A 22571-nucleotide genomic window follows, 5' to 3' on the forward strand; every position below is an offset into this window, starting at 1 on the left:
TTCATTTCCCTCAGCGAGGATGTCACGGTGGCCCGACCCGGACCGTGGCCCTATGAGGGGCGCCCAATAAAAGGCAGAGTTCGTAGATAATGGTAGTGTTTGTGACGCCACCTGTGGTATTTGGTCAGGCTGACCGACGCTGCTTAGGGGTCTGCTGGGTTGATGGAATGGCAGCTAGATGATATACCTTCACACAGGTGAAGTATATCCCAAGGGCTTCCCAGAGGTGTAGATGGTGATGGTGGATGGTGCAAAAAGCGGTGAATAACGAGGACACACTGGGTGCAATCTCTTTACCTTTACTGAAGGCTTCAGCATCCACAGTCCAGGGTGCCGGATGACAGGGAAGGCAGAGTCCGGCCGGTCTGATGGCAATTCCAGAGTCCCCTTATCCAGGTGGAAATCAGTAGCCTTCCCCTTGCGCACAGTAACGTAGTAGGTCCCTACTTGCATTAGCTACCATAAGGTCCTCACTCTTGTTACTTCTCTCTCTCTGTCCCCCAGATGGATAGGACATAACCTGTATGACGGTGGTGGCCTGAGGATATTTCATAGGGACCCTAGAGACGCCCCTCCTCCGCGTTGCCACCTTGTCTGCTTAGGTGTTTAGGTCGGACAGCCAACTTGGAATCGACTGCCCTGCCGGTCTCATAAGTAAAGCATAGAGTCTATTACTCACTCGGTGTTCCGGCTACCGGATCTGCGCTCAGATGGAGGCAGCCCGCTTCTAGATGGTCTCCCGCTGTTGTTTCACTACTGTTACTATGACTTCTGTGCTCACTCACTACAGCACACTTCCTTCCTTGTCCTTTCTTAGGAGGCTACCACATGGGTTGCAGGTGCAGCTCCGTGTCCTTCCTACTGAGCCGCTGAGGTTCTTTCTTGTTCCTCTGTCTGCCTGACAGGAATTCCCTGGGCCGAGCCCAGTCTGCTTCTCTCCCTCTCCTCCTCCTGGCTCCAACTCTGACTCACTATCTCCTTCTCCCTCTAGTCAGCTTCTGTCTCACTTCCTAACCAACCCCCAGTTTTACACAAATGTGAGGAGCGGCCTAATAGATAGAACCTTTTGCTCCCCCTGGTGGCCGGCGTGTGAAGTGTGTGTGTGGCTGTGATACCTGGCAGGGTGAACTCCTTTGATGCCATCAGACGTAACATCGCTCCCCCTGGTGGAAGAACGACATTACTGCAGCGACCAGGACTCTGGGGCCCTGCATTTCCTTCAATGGTAACCAGTCATCCTGTCCCTGCAGCTGAAAAACACCCCCATTGCATGATGCTGCTACCCCCATATTTCACTGTTGGGATTGTATTGGGCAGGTGATGGGCAGTACCTGGTTTTCTCCACATATACCGCTTGGAATTATCACCAAAAGGTCTCTCTTCATCTCATCAGACAAGAGAATCTTTTTTCTCATAGTCTCGGAGTCCTTGTGTTTTTTAGCAAACTCTATGCGGCTTTCATATGTCTTGCCCTGAGGAGAGGCTTCCGTTGGGCCACTCTGCCATAAAGGCCCGACTGATGGAGGGCTGCAGTGATAGATGACTTTGTGGAACTTTCTCCCATCTCCCTACTGCATCTTTGGAGCTCAGCCACAATGATCTTGGGGTTCTTCTTTACCTCTCTCACCAAGGCTCTTCTCCCACGATTGCTCAGTTTGGCTGGACGGCCAGGTCTAGGAAAACCTCTGGTGGTCCCAAACTTCTTCCATTTAAGGATTATGGAGGCCACTGTGCTCTGTTATAACCTTGGCCAGATCTGTGCCTTGCCACAATTCTGTCTCTGAGCTCATTGGCCAGTTCCTTTGACTTCTTGATTCTCATTTGGTCTGACATTGTGAGGTCTTATATAGACAGGTGTGCGCCGCTCCAAATCAAGTCCTATCTGTTTAATTACACACAGCTGGACTCCAACGAAGGAGTAGAACCATCTCAAGGAGGATCACAAGGAAATGGACAGCACGTGACTTAAATATGAGTGTCTGACCAAAGGGTCTGAATACTTATGACCATATGATATTTCAGTTTTTCCTTTTTAACGAATTTTCAAAAATTTCTACATTTCTGTTTTTTATTCAGTCAAGATGGGGCGCAGAGTGTACATTAATGAGAAAAAAATGAACTTTTTTGAATTTACTGCAATGAAACAAAGAGTGAAAAATTGAAAGGGGTCTGGATACTTTCCATACCAACTGTAATTATATCATGCATTAACTTGAATTGTTTAGAACATTTTCCCTTTTGCATCCTCTGCAGGATAAACATGCAACTCAACTTTCCTTGGTGATATCAGCAGTTCACAAGGAGTTTGGACCTGATACATCCAGCTGCTTCATCTGAAAAGTTAAGTGATTGTCCCAGTGCAACAATCCGAAACTCATTCATCATTTCTCATATTGCGCCAACATATCATCATAACATATCATACTGTTGTAGAATCTGCAACCGTCCATACATGTTCTCAATGTCACTGGCGCTCTCAGTTTAATTTTCCGATCTTAGACATTCCACTCGATATGTCTTTGGAAAGTTGAAGGAAACTGGAACAAACCTTGATAATCATGGGAAGAAAGTCCAAAAATCTTACAATATATATGACCTTAACTTGGATTCACTCTCCAAAACTGCAAAACAGCAACGTTAACCAATGATGTAACTTGCAGCTCCCTATGCAAAATCTCCGACAGGGCCGCCATCCATCACGGGTCTTCTCATATCAGCCAAAGAGACCATTATGACCCCCCTAGGCTCCAAGACCAGGAATCTGCTGCAATCACTGCCACCGCTATAATAATGTCCCTGATGTTAATTAGAGATGAACAAATTTGAAGTGTTTCGAATTTGCCAAAAATTCACAGAAAAATTTGGATTCGCCATCCGGCTGCCATTATGCCGGATTCACAAGTACCGTGAAGGGTTTAAAAGAAATATCCTCAAGATTTGCATCACTGAATATCCTAATGTCATAGCATAGACAGCGCATACTGTGCCGAACATTCCGAGTGCCGGAAGATGTCAAAGAAAAGATGACGATGGCCAACGATCGGACTCAAGAAGAAAAGATGGTGGAGGACGCACCAACGTTAGATGTCAGAGCATTAAATGTACATTTCATTTGCATTGAATACATTTCATTCAAATCAAATTCCCTTGCCAAAATTTGAGCAAATTCGATTTTCGGCAGATTCGTTCATCATCACTAGCGCTAACCAAAGAGCTACCTGTCCAGTTCAGTTATGCAAAGCCATAAATCAATATTCCAATCCAAGAACCTGAACACTGAAAAAAAAATAAATCCATTACGGCGTTTTTAATATCATTTTCAAAAATTCTATTAGTGGAAATAACAAAGATCCTAAGTGGAGTCGCTACGGAAACAGAATGCCTAGTCCTATGGCGGTGATACATTTTATTTAAGCGGAAAAAAAAAGCCAGGTGTCAGCCCCGATTATGTAAAATTAATAGATGGCGAAACAATGACTTGTATATAACGCAAATGACAAGTGATACAAATCATTCAGATTGGGATTGTCCGCATATGAATTACCATGGCCGCCGCTCTCATGTAAATCACATGACTCTGTCAATCACTCAGTGACCTATATTTCACAGTTAATTCCTATTAGTCATGGCATATTCCTTCCATATCATCCCTTAAATATCGGGTAGATGAGAGTCTTATGTCGGCATCTATCCATCCAACAGAAAAATTAAAAAAAAAATCTAAAACGCCTCTTAGGGCTGAGATAAGATTTTTCCCCCCGTCTATCGTAAAAATAAGCCACACATGACATAAATAAAGGTTTATCACACTTGTTCTTCAATTTTGCAAAACTGTTACAATAACCCTCAATATAATGGAACCATATGACTATATCCACACAGTTTTCCTTTGGATTTCACTGGGATGGAAGTTAATGGTTGCATACATAGAACTTGTACCTATGATAGTCCAATAGGACGTTCACATGTACGGTTTTCGCTGCGGAGCAAGTGGTGTCGGCGAAATCGTGGAGACTCATCCAATATTGATCTGAGTGTCAGATGAAATGTAAGTGTATGGGTCAGAGAAAAAAATCAGACGGCACTCGGATGCCATCCGAGTGCTGTCCATTTTTCAAGGACTGATAGAGAGGAGAAGGTAGGGTTTTTCTTTTCTTTTTTTTGAAAAACGAATGAAACTTAGACTAAACTAGGATGAAATGCTGATAAAAATCTGACAAAACTCTTTATTATCGGAAATTGATATATATATATATATATATATATATATATACATACATTATATATACCATATATATATATATATATATATATATATATTAGAAATGTTGTAATTTTGGCGCTGGCCACTGTCCTTTTTTAGACTCTAACTTCCTTTTTCAGGGATTGCACATCAATATTAGATGCAATGAATAGACCCGCCCATATCATTTCTGATAAAGCATCTAATGAGTGTGTGCAAAGGACATTGTGAAGGGGGAGGGAGCAGGTGAGCTGTGACATTGCCTATTGAGATTGTTGGATCCTGTGTTAACAGCTGTCTACAAAGGTGTTATCAGTACTTACAATCATTCCTCTGGTGATAAGGAGTCTTCTGAAAACTATTCCTGAAAAGACAGGAAGTGTGAGTCTAAAATAACTCCAGTGGCAACTGTGAAAATTGCAAGATTACTCATTTTTCATTTTAATATTGTTATATATATATTAGTAAAATATAATAATATGCGTAATACAAAAATCTAACTTAATCAACAGGTCATTTTCTGACATTAGCTTCCCATTTAACCCTGCTGTTGTCTTCGGTCTGGGGAGACCGATTTTGAACTTTGGTATTTTTGGGGGGTGTTCAAGATGCGGTTCTGAAACTTGTGGTTGATTGACTTAAATGAGGATGGGTCGGTCGGCCACGGGTTTCAGAGCCGCATCTTGAATATTTGAAAGAATATCGACGTTCAAGGTCGGTCGTTTTTGACCGAAGACAACAGCAGGAATCTAGTCGAGTCACATACAAAACATTGCAAAATTTCAAAAGTAAGGATGAAGAGCTACTTCCATGGCCAGTGGAAAAGTGCAGCAGTTTGGGGTATTTCCATTCAAGAACATATGAGAAAATGTATAAAATTGTTCAATGAATGTAACTATAAGATAAAAAAATATATGAAAATAAAAAAATGTGAAAATATTAAATCCAAAAGTCTAAAAATATAATCACAGAAAGAAAACTCACTTCCAGTAGTCAAATATTCAGCAATGAGCACTGTATCGAAGGGTAGATCAAAACTAATAAAAACCATTAGGTTACATAAAAATAAAGTCTTAACTTTGATACTCAAATGTCACTCTTCACGGTTCAGTGATTCTTTCGAAATGTTACCGGCTGTCTATGTTACCTTTGTGCAGAGAAACAGATGGCTTTCGATGTTGATTATTCAGTCAAGGAATGGAGATATTGAAGGTTTCGAAAAGTAAAAAGTCTACTGAACTTCAACAGAGCCAAAGACTTTCTCAAGATTAATTGTTGAAGGAAGACGGAACACAAAAAAAGTATTTGGGTTCTATTAACTTTTAGAAGGTCTCCACCGCAAATGAGTTGACTGAGACCTAAAAATTGATGGCTTATCTCTCGGATATTGTAGACCATTAATATTTCTTTGTATGGTGTCATCGAACCCCAGGACCGCTGATGATCAACCATATTTTTAATATTTAAAATGCACTAATGTGTTTCAGGAAATATTTCAATGGCTTCATATTGTAATATAACGATGAGAGAATCGATTCTAAATAAATCAAATTCATTTAGAATTTAATTCACTTTCCTCGGAGCCCGTATCAAAGTCAAAGGTCGTCAAGCGGTTAAATTACTAATATATAATTATTTTAATTTAGTATCACCATGATCCTACTGACTTGGAGAATCATGTTGCTATGTCAAGTTTATGAACACCGTAAAAGCTAAGCACAAAACAACAATGATAAAAATCTTTTGGTTTTTACAGCGTTACATTTTTTTCCCCCATAATTAAGAACATTATAAATTGTAAATTAAAATTAGAACTCATCCCAGGAAAATAAAAAAATTCCCCCACGTGGTCATTTGGTTATTTCTACAGAAAAATAAAAAAAAAGTTATGATTCTTGGAAGAAGAAAAGGAAATCATTTGCCGTGTCCGGAAGAGGTTAACCACATGGATAGTTAACAGGCCTCAAAATAACAGCTAAGCCTCCATTTATTGTACGTTTCCCAGCAGGTCATCACCAAAGCCTTACAGTGTTCTTTGTGAAGTCCATGAAGGGGTTAATCAATCAGTAGTAAAACATGGCAGACAGGCGGCAGCTTCATTCTCTCCATGAAAATATAATTTATTTGCGGTAAGTGAAACGCCGGTCCGGGCTCGATGTTTCCTTGTATCGCAAGTGTCACAGAACTGCCCACTCTAGTCTGGGAAATCGCTTGACTTATCCCCCGGAATGGATTGGAAACACAGAAACTCTCTCCATTATAATTTCACTTAAATGCTTCCAATGTCTGCTCGGAATATAAAGAAATAAAATGTTCTACGGCTTTGGAAATAAAATCTATCTCCGCGTGTTTTTCATCAGGCCGGGGCACCATTAGACCCAGTTTGGTCACATTTACTAAGTTTTATGAAACAGCCTGGAAAGCAATTTGTTTGAAAAGTTAATGATATCATAGGAAGGAGCATTAACCTGATTGAAGGCTGCCGAGCGTACTTTATCTCGCGGCATGATTTCTCTTTTCTGTAAATGCGGTGAAGATTACTATTACATCGAGTCTTAGCCGCTACGGTAAGTGACTGGCAAAGAAGAGGAAGCATCTTGTGCTGCACAGCAGGACTTCATAGCTAGATGGTCCTTCACCAAAAGGTAAGGAATTGTATCTCAAGGGAGTTTTACCACTTTTAGAATTTCCGTCATGTCACTACGACAGGTCATCACTTGTTGACCGTTGATGATACATCTTGAGGATTCATACAACGGTCTTCAAACCTCCTACCTGAAGAGAGGAGCACTGGTCACTCTGCGGCGTCTAGGACGTATTTACTTGACTGTTCCTTGCACAACTGGTGGTTAGGAGTACAACTGGATTCGGACAAATCTGTAAGGTCTTGTCTAGATTGGCAGGACTCTAGATAGTTGAACCCTTGCTGATCCTAATAATATGCTACATCCATAATTGATAACTTTAGTAGGTTGGCATGTAGGAGCCATAGAACATGCTTGATAAATTTCTCAGCCATAGCCATGCCCCTCTATATTCATTCCTGCCCAATTTCTCATCACTTTAATACATCGGTCCTCGACTTCTTTGCAGAATTTGTGGGGGCTTTGGATGTTTTTTATCAAAGTCATGTAGATTTGTCAACTCCTGCAGGAGTAGGAAATTTGTCCTTTTCTTTCTAGGAGTCTCCAGAACATTCCCAAAGAGTTGGTTATTTTATGTCCATGTCACATGCCATATTTGATGTGATTCACCTTAGTGGAAAGATTGCAATACCTGGGTTGCTACGAAGATAAAGAAAGGCAGCACTCACTGATCCTTCCAAGACAGGTATCTTTATTACTTACAGGATAAAAATCTTCACGGCCGGGGGTACAGGTATAGAGAGTGCGGCTGGCCTGACGACGGCCGTTTCGCGCTTCTAGCATATGTTGTTGGCAGAAGAACCCGAGGTCCGGCGGCTATATCTCTGCTACAGGCGTGAAAGCTCAGCTGTGTCATTAGGAGGTGGTGCGGTCTACTGTGTTTCTTCAAAGACTGTTGAATACCTGGGCTGCGCTTGCGGAAATGTAGAGTCTTTGATGGTATAAAATGAAGGCTTTTATTACACCAACATGCTTTGGCCCCAGACTGTTACCTTTTCCTTGAAAAAGACACCAGCCCAGTTCCAAAATGCGTTGGTGTAATAAAAATCTTCATTTTATAGATTTGAGGATTCTTCATTTTCGCAATCGCAGCCCAGGAACCGGGATCTCTCCGCTAAAGTGGATTGCTATCTGGAAGAACTTTTTCTCCAGCCATGGATTCTAAACCTTTTTATAGGTGTTGTGTCTACTCACAACCATCTCAGGTGAGCACCACCATTACTGTCACCCTCTGTGGAGTCACTCATTGGCACCCTCCTCCTATAGCCAGCAAGTGGGGTTCATTACCCTCTAGACCTCCTTTAGACATGACCAGCCATTACGAAAGGCAGGGTTTCTGTTTAAGTAAAAAAAATATATATATTTTTTAGACTTTGACATTCCAAGGACCAGAAAGAGGTGGAATAAAAGTCAACGGACGTTGTCTATGTTCACAGGTAACATTTACTGCAGATAGTCACTAATCTCTCTTCCATCAAAAGGAAATGTACTCAATTATCTATTTTTTACAGTATTATAAGGTTGCAAAAAAATTGCTTTACGGAAAGAAAGTAGATAAAAGAAACATAGAAAATGTCTTTTGCAGTAGAGTGTAGTGAATGTGCTCAGATGTCACCATACAGGAAGGCAAAGAAGAACTCAGTCGTCCCCATCGCCGACTGTCATTGGTCAATTCTTCACTATACGATAGAGGTGTTACCTTTAATTGTAACCTCTGCCTTCTGATGACAGTTAATTGATTACTCTGCCCCTAAGGGACTGAACAGGCTGAAAAGTAACAAATTAGGAGCATTCAGCAACTAATTTAGAATAGCAAATTTTTAATTTCCAAAAACAGTGACACATTTGATCCTAGACAGCTGCCAGGCCTAAGTCATCGGAAAAGGTTTCTTCATTTTGGGAAATAAATAAAAAAATATAAACTTATTAAACCACAAAAACACAACCCAAACATTTTAGGTCCAACTTATTTCTGCATTTTTGCCTTTTTTTTCTGTCAATTTTTTTTTATAGTTTTTCATACATTTTTCACACCTTTTTTGCACTTATTTTATGTCTTTCTTTTTTTTATGTTCGGCATTTTTGGGCAGAGTTTGTGGTTTTCAAATTATTTTCTGTTGATCATCAATTGCTACTGCTTAAAAAATTCAGAAAAGTTTTGCACAAACGTACTCTATCCACCTTCTGGAGTGATTTTCTGTGTGTCTCAAAAAAAAAATTCCCAGTAATATTTTCAACATTTTAATTTGTAATGTGGGGATTTTTGAACCAAAAAGTGGCAAAAATGTTAATCAAAAATTAGAAAAAAAACTCCTTTTACAGATTTGGCGCAAAAAAATGCAACAGAATACCACAAGTAGAGCTTTGCAAATTCTGCTCTTGAAACGAAGTGAACATTTTGCTCGTTATTTGATTCCTCTAACTCCAAGGTGATGTCATTTTATCCCTTATATCTTTGCTCCTCAAGAAACATTCTTCAATTCTAATTAAACCAGTGAATGATATCAGCCCAACAGATGAAAGACTCTCGGAAATATTGAGCAGGGACTGAAGTCTCTCCAAAGTCTTATGGTCCGAGATGGCTGTCTCCATATATTCCACTCTGTAAGTTGTTGACGAGCTTCAGACATTAGAAGTGAGGCTCGGGCTTCAGTAAATAGATTTGCCAATTTTCTAAAGGAGCTACTTCAGCCTGGCATTTCGTTCAGCAGCTAGATGAACGAAAGACTTGGATATCAGCCTCGAATTGATTGCAACACAGATGGTCCCTCTATGCACTCACCACCGGATTAGCGTTCTTCCTTTCACCTTCAAATAACCCTGAATATTGGGCAGAATGATTGGAGGGGCTTTACTAATCGAGAAGGTAGAGAAGGGCAATTAGGAACCTGTTGATGGAATGTAATCATTGGGATTCCTTAACTTATATAAACAAGGTAAATATAGAGATATCTCGAGGACAACCATAGACCGGTTCAGGCGGGGCAATAAGTCAAAGACGACAACAACTCCACCATATTGATGTTTAATGGAAAAATCTATTGCACTTTACACCCTTCGGACTCTGCTCATTATTAATCACGCCGGCGCCAGAACATTTTATATGAGAGTAGAAGCTTTTCGGCTCATTTTCAGCAAAGTTATTTAGGGACAGTCCTCGACTTGTTGCTGCTCATTTGCACAACTTTTATCGAATAGTCCGGATGTTTCCCCGTACAGAACGCCCCTGTTATCTTTGTCCTTCTAAATGGGAACAAAATCTATGATCAGTGTCTGTTTAATGAAAAAGAAAAAAATTAAAGAGGTTGTCCACTATTTTTACATTGATGGCCAAGCCATAGGAAAGGTCATCAATCTCCGATCGGCGAGGGTCCGACATCCGGCATTCCCGCCTATCAACTGTTTTCGATAGCGGAGGCTGGAAAAAGTCACTTGGGGAGCTGACCGTCTACGTGTAGTGGTGGGGGCATCGTACTGCACATCCGCCTCCTAATCAAATCAATAGGAGGTGGATGTGTAGCACTCTGCAGCAGCCACTACAAGAAGATGGCCAGCTTCGCAAGTAAGTACTTCCGCCGACACCCATAACGGCTGTTGACCCCAGCCAATCAGACGTAAGGATAGGCCATCAATGTTGGTAAAAGTAGTAGACAACTTCTTTAATTCAAACAAAAAAATAAACCAAAAATTTAAAATAACTTTCCAGACTATGACTTTGAATACCATGTTAGATGTTTTTTATTGGGTTGGACATAAATTAATAAACAATTAAATAAATATATTTAGTAATTTTTGCAACCTAAATGCATAATGAAAATAATAAATATCATACCGTAACTGTTATGAACAGGTAATTCAGAACCACAATGGACTTGAAGTTCAGAGCACACAAGGTGACCTGACATTTATCAAAAACATAGGACAAGCTCTGAGACGTGGAAACTCTGCTGACCGCAATCCCTAATCCTAACACACCACACTAGAGGTAGCCGTGGATTGCGCCTAACGCTCCCTATGCAACTTGGCACAGCCTGAGAAACTAAATAGCCCTGAAGATAGAAAAATAAGCCTACCTTGCCTCAGAGAAATTCCCCAAAGGAAAAGGCAGCCCCCCACATATAATGACTGTGAGTAAAGATGAAATACAAACACAGAGATGAAATAGATTTAGCAAAGTGAGGCCCGACTTACTGAATAGACCGAGGATAGGAAAGATAGCTTTGCTGTCAACACAAAAACCTACAAACAACCACGCAGAGGGGCAAAAAGACCCTCCGCACCGACTAACGGTAAGGAGGTGCTCCCTCTGCGTCTCAGAGCTTCCAGCAAGCAAGAAAAAACCAATATAGCAAGCTGGACAGAAAATATAGCAAACAAAAATAACACAAGCAGAAACTTAGCTTATGCAGGATAGAGAGGCCACAGGAACGATCCAGGAGGAAGCAAGACCAATACTAGAACATTGACTGGAGGCCAGGATCAAAGCACCAGGTGGAGTTAAATAGAGCAGCACCTAACGACTTAACCTCATCACCTGAGGAAGGAAACTCAGAAGCCGCAGTACCACTCTCATCCACCAAAGGAAGCTTATAGACAGAACCAGCCGCAGTACCACTCACGACCACAGGAGGGAGCTTGGCCACAGAATTCACAACAGTACCCCCCCCTTGAGGAGGGGTCACCGAACCCTCACCAGAGCCCCCAGGCCAACCAGGATGAGCCACATGAAAGGCACGAACCAGATCGGCAGCATGGACATCAGAGGCAAAGACCCAGGAATTATCTTCCTGACCATAACCTTTCCACTTAACCAGATACTGGAGTTTCCGTCTCGAAACACGAGAATCCAAAATCTTCTCCACAATATACTCCAATTCCCCTTCAACCAAAACCGGAGCAGGAGGATCAATAGATGGAATCACAGGTGCCACGTATCTCCGCAACAATGACCTATGGAACACGTTATGGATGGAAAAAGAAGCCGGAAGAGTCAAATGAAAAGACACAGGATTAAGAACCTCAGAAATCCTATATGGACCAATGAAACGAGGCTTAAATTTAGGAGAGGAAACCTTCATAGGAATATAACGAGATGACAACCAAACCAAATCGCCAACACGAAGTCGGGGACCCACACAGCGCCTGCGGTTAGCGAAACGTTGAGCCTTCTCCTGGGACAAAGTCAAATTGCCCACTACATGAGTCCAAATCTGCTGCAACCTATCCACCACAGTATCCACACCAGGACAGTCCGAAGACTCAACCTGCCCTGAAGAGAAACGAGGGTGGAACCCAGAATTGCAGAAAAACGGCGAAACCAAAGTAGCCGAGCTGGCCCGATTATTAACGGCGAACTCAGCCAAAGGCAAAAAGGACACCCAATCATCCTGATCAGCAGAAACAAAACATCTCAGATATGTTTCCAAGGTCTGATTGGTTCGTTCAGTCTGGCCATTTGTCTGAGGATGGAAAGCCGAGGAAAAAGACAAATCAATGCCCATCCTAGCACAAAAGGCTCGCCAAAACCTCGAAACAAACTGGGAACCTCTGTCAGAAACGATGTTCTCTGGAATGCCATGTAAACGAACCACATGCTGAAAAAACAATGGCACCAAATCAGAGGAGGAAGGCAATTTAGACAAGGGCACCAAATGGACCATCTTAGAGAAGCGATCACAAACCACCCAAATGACCGACATTCTTTGAGAGACGGGGAGATCCAAAATAAAATCCATAGAGACATGTGTCCAAGGCCTCTTCGGGACCGGCAAGGGCAAAAGCAACCCACTGGCACGAGAACAGCAGGGCTTAGCCCGAGCACAAATCCCACAGGACTGCACAAAAGAACGCACATCCTGCGACAGAGACGGCCACCAAAAGGATCTAGCCACCAAATCTCTGGTACCAAAGATTCCAGGATGACCAGCCAACACCGAACAATGAACCTCAGAGATAACTTTATTCGTCCACCTATCAGGGACAAACAGTTTCTCCGCTGGGCAACGGTCAGGTCTATTAGCCTGAAATTTTTGCAGCACCCGCCGCAAATCAGGGGAGATGGCAGACAAAATTACCCCCTCTTTGAGAATACCCGCTCAGACAAACCCGGAGAATCGGGCACAAAACTCCTAGACAGGGCATCCGCCTTCACATTTTTAGAGCCCGGAAGGTACGAAACCACAAAGTCAAAACGGGAGAAAAACAGCGACCAACGAGCCTGTCTAGGATTCAACCGTTTGGCAGACTCGAGATAAGTCAAGTTTTTGTGATCAGTCAAGACCACCACGCGATGCTTAGCTCCTTCAAGCCAATGACGCCACTCCTCGAATGCCTACTTCATGGCTAGCAACTCTCGATTGCCAACATCATAATTTCGCTCAGCAGGCGATAATTTCCTGGAAAAGAAGGCGCATGGTTTCATCACCGAGCAATCAGAACTTCTCTGCGACAAAACAGCCCCTGCTCCAATTTCGGAAGCATCAACCTCGACCTGGAACGGAAGCGAAACATCTGGTTGGCACAACACAGGGGCAGAAGAAAAACGACGCTTCAACTCCTGAAAAGCTTCCACAGCAGCAGAAGACCAATTGACCACATCAGCACCCTTCTTGGTCAGATCAGTCAACGGTTTAGCAATGCTAGAAAAATTAGCGATGAAGCGACGATAAAAATTAGCAAAGCCCAGGAACTTCTGCAGACTCTTCAGAGATGTTGGCTGAGTCCAATCATAAATGGCCTGAACTTTAACAGGGTCCATCTCGATAGTAGAAGGAGAAAAAATGAACCCCAAAAATGAAATCTTCTGAACACCAAAGAGACACTTTGACCCCTTCACAAACAAAGAATTAGCACGCAGGACCTGGAACACCATTCTGACCTGCTTCACATGAGACTCCCAATCATCCGAGAAGACCAAAATATCATCCAAGTATACAATCAGGAATTTATCCAGGTACTCTCGGAAGATGTCATGCATAAAGGACTGAAACACTGATGGAGCATTAGAAAGTCCGAATGGCATAAACAGGTACTCAAAATGGCCTTCGGGCGTATTAAATGCTGTTTTCCATTCATCGCCCCGTTTGATACGCACAAGATTATACGCACCACGAAGATCTATCTTGGTGAACCAACTAGCCCCCTTAATCCGAGCAAACAAATCAGACAGCAGCGGCAAGGGGTACTGAAATTTGACCGTAATTTTATTTAGAAGGCGGTAATCAATACAAGGTCTCAGCGAACCATTCTTCTTGGCCACAAAAAAGAAACCCGCTCCCAATGGCGACGATGACGGGCGAATATGACCCTTCTCCAAAGACTCCTTCACGTAACTCCGCATAGCGGCGTGCTCAGGTACAGATAAATTAAACAGGCGACCCTTAGGAAACTTACTACCAGGAATCAAATCGATAGCACAATCACAATCCCTATGCGGAGGTAGGGCATTGGACTTGGGCTCATCGAATACATCCCGGTAATCAGACAAGAACTCTGGGACCTCAGAAGGGGTGGATGATGAGATAGACAGAAATGGAACATCACCATGTACCCCCTGACAACCCCAGCTGGACACATTGATTTCCAATCTAATACTGGGTTATGGACTTGTAGCCATGGCAACCCCAACACGACCACATCATGCAGATTATGCAACACCAGAAAGCGAATATCCTCCTGGTGCGCAGGAGCCATGCACATGGTCAGCTGGGTCCAATACTGAGGCTTATTCTTGGCCAAAGGCGTAGCATCAATTCCTCTCAATGGAATAGGACACTGCAAGGGCTCCAAGACAAACCCACAGCGCCTAGCATACTCCAAGTCCATCAAATTCAGGGCAGCGCCTGAATCCACAAATGCCATGACAGAATAGGAAGACAAAGAGCAGATCAAAGTAACGGACAAAAGAAATTTCGACTGTACCGTACCAATGGTGGCAGACCTAGCGAACCGCTTAGTGCGCTTAGGACAATCGGAGATAGCATGAGTGGAATCACCACAGTAGAAACACAGCCCATTCTGACGTCTGTGTTCTTGCCTTTCAGCTCTGGTCAAAGTCCTATCGCACTGCATAGGCTCAGGTTTATGCTCAGATAATACCGCCAAATGGTGCACAGATTTACGCTCGCGCAAGCGTCGACCGATCTGAATGGCCAAAGACATAGACTCATTCAGACCAGCAGGCATAGGAAATCCCACCATGACATCCTTAAGGGCTTCAGAGAGACCCTTTCTGAAAATAGCTGCCAGCGCACATTCATTCCATTGAGTGAGCACGGACCACTTTCTAAACTTCTGACAATAAATCTCTATCTCATCCTGACCCTGACACAGAGCATCAACCTCGGAAATTTTTCTCTGCCTGATCCACTGAATTAGGTTCGTCGTACAGCAATCCGAGCACCAGAAAAAAACGCATCAATATTACATAATGCAGGATCTCCTGGCGCAAGGGAAAATGCCCAGTCTTGAGGGTCGCCACGTAATAAAGAAATAATGATTTTAACTTGTTGAACTGGGTCACCAGAGGAGCGGGGTTTCAAAGCCAGAAACAGTTTACAATTATTTTTAAAATTCAAAAACTTAGCTCTATCTCCAGAAAATAACTCAGGAATAGGAATTTTAGGTTCTAACATAGGATTCTGAACCACTAAATCTTGAATGTTCTGTACTCTTATAGTGAGATTATCCATCAAAGAGGACAGACCCTGAATATCCATGTCCACACCTGTGTTCTGAACCACCCTGATGTAAAGGGGAAAAGAAAGACAGAACACAGTGCAAAGAAAAAAAAATGGTCTCAGAACTTCTCTTTTCCCTCTATTGAGAAGCATTAGTACTTTTGGCCTCCAGTACTGTTATGAACAGGTAATTCAGAACCACAATGGACTTGAAGTTCAGAGCACACAAGGTGACCTGACATTTACCAAAAACATAGGACGAGCTCTGAGACGTGGAAACTCTGCTGACCGCAATCCCTAATCCTAACACACCACACTAGAGGTAGCCGTGGATTGCGCCTAACGCTCCCTATGCAACTCGGCACAGCCTGAGAAACTAACTAGCCCTGAAGATAGAAAAATAAGACTACCTTGCCTCAGAGAAATTCCCCAAAGGAAAAGGCAGCCCCCCACATATAATGACTGTGAGTAAAGATGAAATACAAACACAGAGATGAAATAGATTTAGCAAAGTGAGGCCCGACTTACTGAATAGACCGAGGATAGGAAAGATAGCTTTGCGGTCAACACAAAAACCTACAAACAACCACGCAGAGGGGCAAAAAGACCCTCCGCACCAACTAACGGTACGGAGGTGCTCCCTCTGCGTCTCAGAGCTTCCAGCAAGCAAGAAAAAACCAATATAGCAAGCTGGACAGAAAATATAGCAAACAAAAATAACACAAGCAGAAACTTAGCTTATGCAGGATAGAGAGGCCACAGGAACGATCCAGGAGGAAGCAAGACCAATACTAGAACATTGACTGGAGGCCAGGAACAAAGCACCAGGTGGAGTTAAATAGAGCAGCACCTAACGACTTAACCTCATCACCTGAGGAAGGAAACTCTCATCCACCAAAGGAAGCTTATAGACAGAACCAGCCGCAGTACCAGTCACGACCACAGGAGGGAGCTTGGCCACAGAATTCACAACACGTAACATACTAATATCAATAAAATATTAATTAAACTTATAGGTTTTAATTAATCTATCGAAAGAGAATGTATAACTGGTGAAGAAAGGTTGAACTTGTCTTTCTTCAAACTATGTAACTATGAGTGAAATTCCCTCAAAATTTAGTTACAGGAAGAATCACTTAACTCGACCGGCAGATGTGATTAAGTCAAAATCATATCTGTCTCGAAAATACATCTATTATGCTTTAAGTGGTCTCTCCAGACCCCAAAGCATAATGAATGAAGGGTCAAAAAGCGTTAAAAAATAACAAAAATTGTATCCACTTGTCCTAAACAGGTCCTTCACCGTTTCGTCCCCCAACAAGCCGTTCTGCTCTTTTCGGATCTGTCTTCTCTTTAGTCTTTTCCTTGGTCTTTGGTCTGGATCTTCTACTCTGGGTCTTTCCTGCATGACCATGAAAAATCTATTCATCATCAGAATATTTGAACCAAACATCAAAGAAAACAAAAAGTAGAAAACCGAAAAGAAGAAAACAGAATATTGGGCAAGAATCTGGGGCAACAGGAAAGGCAAGAGACTAGCCTAAGACATGTGAATATAATCTTTACATTTCTTGACCCTATAAAGAATTTAGCAAAATATCAGCCGGTTGACAAATCCACTTTTTTTCTGGGAAATTAATGAAGAATCAGATTTGTTACAAATTGATTGGCTAATCTCTAACAATAATAATAATAATAATACATATTTGATTCTAGCCAAATTCTTGTACTTCTAATCTTTGTGCAGGAGATAAAGATTTGACACAATATTATTTTCATGTATATTTATAGCTTAGAGCTTTATTATTCTGATCCAGAGCTCCAAATCTGTTGTGAATTCTGCTTTTGGGCTCCCTCCGGTGGTTGTAGATGGTAATGCAGTGTTCTCTGGGCTGCAGTCTTGGACAGGTGTATCCGCTAATTGCAATTCTGACTGGGCAATTTAGCTTTGCAGGACTCTTTAGTCCTGGCCAGTTGTCAATGTTTCTTTGGAAGTATTGGATCTCTGCCTGGCCTCTCCTGCTTATCTGCCAGTTCAGCAAAGATAAGTGTCTGTTTCTTTTTCTGAAGCACACATGCAGTGTGCTTATTTTTCAGTGCTGATCTTTTGTTTCTATTTGTCCAGCTTAGACTGTGTCAGTTGTTTTTCTCAGTCTGGTTGGATTCTCTGGAGTTGCAGATATACTCTCCACATCTTTAGTTAGGTGGTGGAGTTTGTATTTTCTGCTGTGGATATTTTTGTAGTATTTTTATGCTGACCGCTTAGTATCCTGCCCTGTCCTTTTCTGTTTAGCTAGTAGTGGCCTCCTTTGCCTGTTTTCTGCCTGCGTGTGTCTTTTCCTCTCCAACTCACAGTCATTATTTGTGGGAGGCTGCCTATCCTTTGGGGGTCTGCTCTGAGGCAAGATAGTTTTCCTATTTCCATCTTTAGGGGTATTTAGTTCTCCGGCTGTGTCGAGGTGTCTAGGTTTTTGTTAGGCACACCCCACGGCTACTTCTAGTTGCGGTGATAGGATCAGGGTTTGCGGTCAGTATAGTTACCACCTACTCCAGTGAAGGTTTTCATGCTGCTCCAAGGCCACCTAATCATAACACAAATCCCCTTCATAGACAAAGAGGTAGATGGAAAATTTTGACTACCTGCTGCCGTCACTAGAGGGTGCTAAGGAGATTGCTGCATACTGTTCTCATCTTCCCCTAGTGGTGGCTGCAGGAATTGAGAATCTATCATTATGACTATTTTATGAGGCCAAATATCAGAAAAAAAAGAGGATTGCTGTAAAAAATTAATGTAATTTTATCACATAATATTGGAGTCCTTTGGAGCACATTGTTTTTTTTTATGAAAAATAGTTTCCATTAATACAGTCCTTATTGAATCCCACATATACATGTTTGAACAGTACATACTGTACATATAATTATGGCTTTTTATATTGGCTCCTCAAATGTAAAAATGAACAGGAGATATTAAATGTCTCCTCGGATTTCCTTGACACCTACAATAATTTATAGCCCTATTATTTTATTATTTTTCTTTCATCTGGCCTTTAGAATACTTTGTGTGAGTTATAGTCTGTTGATATACAAAGTATTCATGAATTTTCCATCATGTTTTTGCGTGTAAAAATTGGCCGTAAAAGACCAATTCTGAAGAGAGGCTAATATGTTATTTTGCGACTAATATGTATCTAGGAGAAGATGGATCTCCACACAGAATATCGTCAATTATTGCCGAGCTCGAAAATGAACAGGTGTCAGCTTTGTCCCATCCTTCGTCATACGGCTGATAATAGGACCTTGGGTATGTAAAATGAATTTATCATGGCTGCAGAAATTGTGTACACATTTCTGGGATACATCGCTCACAAGGACTTTTAATACAATGTTTCCATGACAAGGTAGGTAAGTAAAATCAATTTCTTTTCCCGAGCAGATCAATACGAAACAGATGTCAGGAGCTTCCGAACATGTGCAGGAGTAGATGCATAATGGAGTCATTATTATTACAACAGAGGCAATCCAATTTAGCATAAAGCTAAGGGCGCGTTGACGTATGCGTCGCCGACGGGGCCATAGACTATAATGGTGCCGATAGAGCAAGCGTGAGCTCTGTCGATCATCATTTCGGGCATGTACGCCTACTGGAGGTGGGCTCTCCGATGTAGTAGACTCTTGACTGGACATACTCAAAGTTGATTGACGCAAGATGAGCAGGCTTTAAAAAAAAAAAAAAAAGGATTTGTGATACTCTGCCTGGAGAAGTTTTTGCTAATTTATCTGTAAGCGCCCCTCCCCCGATGGATATGATGTGTATTGCAGCCAGTCGAGGATTTTGCTGCATGTCGGGATAATGTATTGAATTTGAATCATGAGAAATTCGAGTCGTTAATGAAATTTGTGGAAGGGTATGGGTGGGAACATCTGTAGGATAAGAATTTTTTTTTCCTAAATATTTCCCTCCACTTGGTCTTTTTGGAAAAAGTAATAATCATTAGTCTGGTAAGATGAAGAGAAATCTGCATCTGCAATCAAACTTAAAATCTGTTTAGCTCAATATTTAAGGGATTTTCCCTTAAACTAAATTTACCACCATAGGATTCATAATTTTAAAAAAAATGATTGATAATAAACACAATAGTGGAAAGAACTTTAAAAAAAAAAAAATATTCCTACATTGCCCCATTCCTCAGACGTGTGCCTCTGTGTAGCTTCCCACCTAGCTTACAGGACCCTGTGAAAAAAATATTCTCATGTTGCTCCATATTGCCCCATATCTATGCTTCCTTGCAGTTTCCTGCTGTTACGCACCTGTCTCAGAGCTGGGCTTTGCTCCCCTCACCCCGGTCCGCTGAAATCTGTTGTGTTCCATGTCGGGCTTTACAGATGGCTCGGCTTGATCCCATGTGATCATCTCCCTGGGCCTATGTAAGGCTCACCAAGACACATGCCTGTTTCTTGGTATTAAAACTTCAAACCTCTCTGGAGTCCTGTGTGCCTGCAGCCTTCAGGACCTGTTCCCGGTCTCCTGTCCATTTGTGTTTTTGAGGACCTCAACTACCTGCTTCACAGTCTCAGATCCGGCTGGATCCCCTGGACCTCTGCTAACTGTTTCCTGGTCATCCATCTGGCTGGGTGTCCAGGACCTCTGCTAACTGTTTCCTGGTCTCCTATCCATCTGGGTCTCCAGGACCTCTGCTACCTGTTCCCAATCTCCTGTCCATTTGTGTTTTTGAGGACCTCTACTACCTGCTTCACAGTCTCAGATCCGGCTGGATCCCCTGGACCTCTGCTAACTGTTTCCTGGTCATCCATCTGGCTGGGTCTCCAGGACCTCTGCTAACTGTTTCCTGGTCTCCAGCCATCTGTGTCTCCAGGACCTCTGCTACCTGTTCCCGGTCTCCTGTCCATTTGTGTTTTTGAGGATCTCTACTGCCTGCTTCACAATCTCCGATCCGGCTAAATCCCCAGGACCTCTGCTAACTGTTTCCTGGTCATCCATCTTGCTGGGTCTCCAGGACCTCTGCTAACTGTTTCCTGGTCTCCTATCCATCTGGGTCTCCAGGACCTCTGCTACCTGTTCCCGGTCTCCTGTCCATTTGTGTTTTTGAGGATCTCTACTACCTGCTTCCCAGTCTCCGATCCACCTGGGTGTCCAGGACCTCTGCTAACTGTTTCCTGGTCTCCTATCTGGCTTGGTCTCCAGGACCTCTGTTACCTGCTTCCCATGTGTCTCACCTGCCTGGTGCACTGATGCCTGTAGCCTACAGAATCATAGAATCTTAGAATGTTAGAGTTGGAAGGGACCTCTAGCGTCATCATGTCCAACCCTCTGCTCAATGCAGGATTTACTAAACCATCTCAGACAGATGTCTGTCCAGCCTCTGTTTGACTTCCATTGAAGGAAAACTCACCACCTCTTGTGGCGGCCCGTATGTTCCCCCAGAATTTTAGCTCGGAGGATCCACCTCATCAGATGAGCGTAAAACCTGCCCAGTCCTCCATGCAGCTAGCTCTCTCTCACCTAATCTTCCATCTTCACATTATAAAGAGCACATTGAAAACGGGAGAGAAAACCGGAGGGCTGTAGATGACCTGGCTGAAGGATAGGTGAAGGCCCTGGCATGCAAAAGACTTCCTCTGTCCGGTCTTCTGTCTTGTCAATGAATATCTAAGTGCACAGAGCACTGAAGAAGGAAGACCAGACCAGAGGGAGGACCGAGCAGGGAGTTACACAGAGGGACAAGTGAGGGTTTGGGCGAGGTGAATACCCATTTTCTTTTATAAATTACGTTCTTTGTGCTTTGGGGTCTCGGGAGACCTCTGAACATAATGACTACTGCCTTTGTATCACATTAATGAAATAAAAACATCTCATCAAACACAAGGAGACCATTTTTTTTAAGTCGCTTGAAAGCAAATATTATTTAAATGGTTTTCTTTTAACTACACGTCTCTGAATGCGCCTATTAGACCCGAGTCTCTGACGTCTTTCTAAGCAAAGAAACAGCGAAAAGAAATTGGAAAATAAATGTTAGTGATCTAGAAGTGGCTGGAGATTCGCAACGTCCAATTCCAAGACTGCAATTTATAGAGACGAATCAATGAGTTTATATGAATAAAGCCGGTAATAATCGGCCCCCGCGGGTCTAGAACGTGTAATGAGAATAGCGCATGGGCCTAGCATGGATGCAATACCTAACGCAATTCATAGATTTCCAACTAATCTTGCTCTTGGGTACTTTTTTCCGCAAATCTCCTAACGAGGGAATTAAAATGTGCATGATTCTTAAAAATCACTTAGAAATAATGAACCCTGACAGTAGATTAAATATTCGTAAGTAATTCCAGGCTGAAAACTAGCCAGTCTTTCTGAAGACCACCCTTAATTGATTTACCCCCAAGGCCAGAAACTGGAGAGCACAAAAGTTGGCGAAAAGGCGGAAGTGAAAACGAAAATCAGAAAGGTTTCTAGCAAAGTCCTGTAATATAATGGCAGATTCTTGGCTTCCTCGCCTAAGGCTACAGTATATCTACTATTGCTCCTCGGAACATGAGCCTATACTGTGTATGGCGCTTTTTTTTCCACTTTTTTCAGTTTCGAAGTTTCAGGTTAGTTCTTAGAGCTTTAAGCGACAGTCGCCCTCCACCACTAATGGACTGGATCAGAGAAAACTCGGAATACAAGAGTTTAAATATTGACACATTGGGATCCACCAAGTTTGGATGGAGGGAGGACGAAGTCTTTTTTCCCTCTTCCTGTAAGCCCCAGAAACTCTACACTTAGACTGGGTAATCATGACAGCCCTGGGTATAATAAAGGCTAATCTGCTCTCATTGGCTGTTAGGGAATACCGAGACTTTATACGCAGGCAGTAATGTACTGTCATATAGATAAATTGTGCTATAAATGGTGTTATTTAATTTAAAAAAAAATAGGAAAAGTCCCCTAAGGGAACCAAAGAAATTTTAAAAAAATCTTAGTAAATAAAAAAAATAGCACCC

General features: G+C 42.4%; 1 protein-coding gene across 5 annotated transcripts in view; it reads right to left on the reverse strand.

The window, feature by feature from the left end:
• LRRC4C (leucine rich repeat containing 4C) overlaps positions 1-22571 on the reverse strand; it is a 988240-nt gene that overhangs the window by 868917 nt on the left and 96752 nt on the right. The window contains exon 2 of one of the 5 annotated variants that reach the window (XM_069740440.1): positions 4567-4607. The exons of the other annotated variants lie outside the window; for them this stretch is intronic. The gene's annotated coding sequence lies outside the window, so the exon portion shown is untranslated. The remainder of the gene's footprint in view (positions 1-4566; positions 4608-22571) is intronic. 5 annotated transcript variants of the gene reach the window in all.

Source organism: Ranitomeya imitator, chromosome 9 (assembly GCF_032444005.1).
Source record: "Ranitomeya imitator isolate aRanImi1 chromosome 9, aRanImi1.pri, whole genome shotgun sequence".
NCBI lineage: Eukaryota > Metazoa > Chordata > Amphibia > Anura > Dendrobatidae > Ranitomeya > Ranitomeya imitator.